The sequence below is a fragment of the Polypterus senegalus genome, chromosome 2 (assembly GCF_016835505.1).
Source record: "Polypterus senegalus isolate Bchr_013 chromosome 2, ASM1683550v1, whole genome shotgun sequence".
In the NCBI taxonomy this organism is placed as follows: Eukaryota; Metazoa; Chordata; class Cladistia; order Polypteriformes; family Polypteridae; genus Polypterus; species Polypterus senegalus.
The window spans coordinates 107,974,883-107,977,824 of NC_053155.1; positions in this window are offsets into that span (position 1 = coordinate 107,974,883).

Below are 2,942 nucleotides of genomic sequence, written 5' to 3' on the forward strand. Positions count from 1 at the left end.
AATCAAAGTCATCCAGATGATCTGGATCTGCATAATTAGATCTGGACCACCCTATATATCTGTTCATGATGCTAGAGTGGCTAGTGCGGATGAAGAGTCAGACAGGATCTATAGCTTATATAAAAACTAGCAGAATACCCGCGCTTCGCAGCGGAGAAGTAGTGTGTAAAAGAAGTTATGAAAAAGAAAAGGAAAAATTTTAAAAATAATGTAACATGATTGTTAATGTAATTGTTTTGTCATTGATATGAAAGTTGTTGTCATATCTATATACAGTGGTGTGAAAAACTATTTGCCCCCTTCCTGATTTCTTATCCCCTCCTTGAGCCGTCACCTTATCGTGGTGGAGGGGTTTGCGTGTCCCAAGGATCCTAGGAGCTATGTTGTCCGGGACTTTATGCCCCTGGTAGGGCCACCCAAGGCAAACTGGTCCTAGGTGAGGGATGAGACAAAGAAGCGGTTCCAAACCTCCAATGAAGAATAAAACTTGGACGACGTTTTCCCTTGCCCGACGCTGGTCACCGGGGCCCCCCTCTGGAGCCAGGCCTGGGGGTGGGGCTCGATGGCAAGCGCCTGGTGGCCGGGCCTGCACCCATGGGGCTCGGCGGGCACAGCCCAAGAGGTAACGTGGGTCCTCCTCCCATGGGCTCACCACCTATGGGAGGGGCCAAGGAGGTTGGGTGCAGTGTGAGTTGGGTGGTGGCGGCGGGGACCTTGGCGGTCTGATCCTCGGATACAGAAACTGGCTCTTGGGACGTGGAATGTCACCTCTCTGTAGGGGAAGGAGCCTGAGCTAGTCGAGGTGAGAGGTTCCGCTAGATATAGTCGGACTCACCTCGACGCACAGCTTGGACTCTGGAACCAATCTCCTTGAGAGGGGCTGGACTCTCTACCACTCTGGAATTGCCCCCGGTGAGAGGCTCCGAGCACGTGTGGGCATACTTATTGCCCCCCGACTTGGAGCCTGTGCGTTGGGGTTTACCCCGGTGGACGAGAGGGTGGCCTCCTCCGCCTTCGGGTGGGGAAGGGTCCTGACTGTTGTTTGTGCGTATGCGAACAGCAGTTTGGAGTATCCACCCTTTTGGAGTCTCTGGAGGGGTGCTAGAGGGCATACCTTCTGGGATTCCCTCGTTTTGCTGGGAGACTTCAATGCTCACGTGGGCAATGACAGTGAGACCTGGAAGGGCGTGATTGGGAGGAATGGCCCCGATCTGAACCCGAGCGGTGTTTTGTTATTGGACTTCTGTGCTCGCCATGGATTGTCCATAACGAACACCATGTTCAAGCATAAGGGTGTTCATATGTGCACTTGGCACCAGGACACCCTAGGCCTCAGGTCGATGATCGACTTTGTGGTGTGTCGCCGGACTTGCGCCATATGTCTTGGACACTCGGGTGAAGAGAGGGGCGGAGCTGTCAACTGATCACCACCTGGTGGTGAGTTGGCTTCGATGGTGGGGGAAGATGCCGGTCAGACCTGGTAGGCCCAAACGTGTTGTGAGGGTCTGCTGGGAACGGCTGGCAGAGTCCCCTGTCAGAAGTAGCTTCAACTCCCACCTCGGCAGAACTTCAACCACGCCCCGAGGGAGGTGGGGACATTGAGTCCAATGGGCCATGTTCCGTGCCTCTATTGTTGAGGGGCTGACCGGAGCTGTGGCCGCAAGGTGGTCGGTGCCTGTCGGCGGCAATCCCCAACCCGTTGGTGGACACCGGCGTGAGGGATGCCGTCAAGCTGAAGAAGGAGTCCTATAGGACTTTTTGTCCTGTGGGTCTCTGGAGGCAGCTGATAGGTACCGCAGGCCAAGCGGAATGCGGCTTCGGTTGTTGCTGAGGCAAAACTCGGGCATGGGAGGAGTTTGGAGAGGCCATGGAGAACGACTTTGGACGGCTTCGAGGAGATTCTGGTCCACCGTCCGCGTCTCAGGAGGGGAAGCAGTGCAGTGTCAACACCGTATATGGTGGGGATGGTGCGCTGCTGACCTCGACTTCGGGCGTTGTGGGTCGGTGGGGGAGTACTTCAAGACCTCCTCAATCCCACTAACATGCCTTCCAATGAGGAAGCAGAGCCTGGGGACTCTGAGGTGGGCTCTCCCATCTCTGGGACTGAAGTCACCGAGGTGGTCAAAAAACTCCTTGGTGGCAGGGCCCCGGGTGGATGAGATACCGAGTTCCTTAAGGCTCTGGATGTTGTAGGACTGTCTTGGTTGACACGCCTCTGCAACATCGCATGGACATCGGGACAGTGCCTCTGGATTGGCAGACCGGGGTGGTGGTCCCCTCTTTAAAAGGGGACCGGAGGGTGTGTTCCAACTATAGAGGGATCACACTCCTCAGCCTCCCTGGAAAAGTCTATTCGGGGTTCTGGAGAGGAGGGTCCGTCGGATAGTCAACCTCGGATTCAGGAGGAACAGTGTGGTTTTCCCTGGTGGCGGAACGGTGGACCAGCTTTTCACCCTTAGCAGAGTCCTGGAGGGTGCATGGGAGTTTGCCCAACCAGTCTACATGTGTTTTGTGGACTTGGAAAAGGCATTCGACCGTGTCCCTCGGGAATCCTGTGGGGGTGCTCGGGAGTATGGGGTACCGGACCCCTGATAAGAGCTGTTCGGTCCCTGTACAACCGTGTCAGAGCTTGGTCCGCATTGCCGCAGTAAGTCGAGCCCGCTTCCAGTGAGAGTTGGACTCCGCCAGGGCTGCCCTTTGTCACCGATTCTGTTCATAACTTTTATGGACAGAATTTCTAGGCGCAGCCAGGGTGTTGAAGGGGTCCGGTTTGGTGGACTCAGGATTGGGTCACTGCTTTTTGCAGATGATGTTGTCCTGTTTGCTTCATCAGGCCGTGATCTTCAGCTCTCTGGATCGGTTCGCAGCTGAGTGTGAAGCGGCTGGGATGAGAATCAGCACCTCCAAATCCGAGACATGGTCCTCAGCCGGAAAAGGGTGGA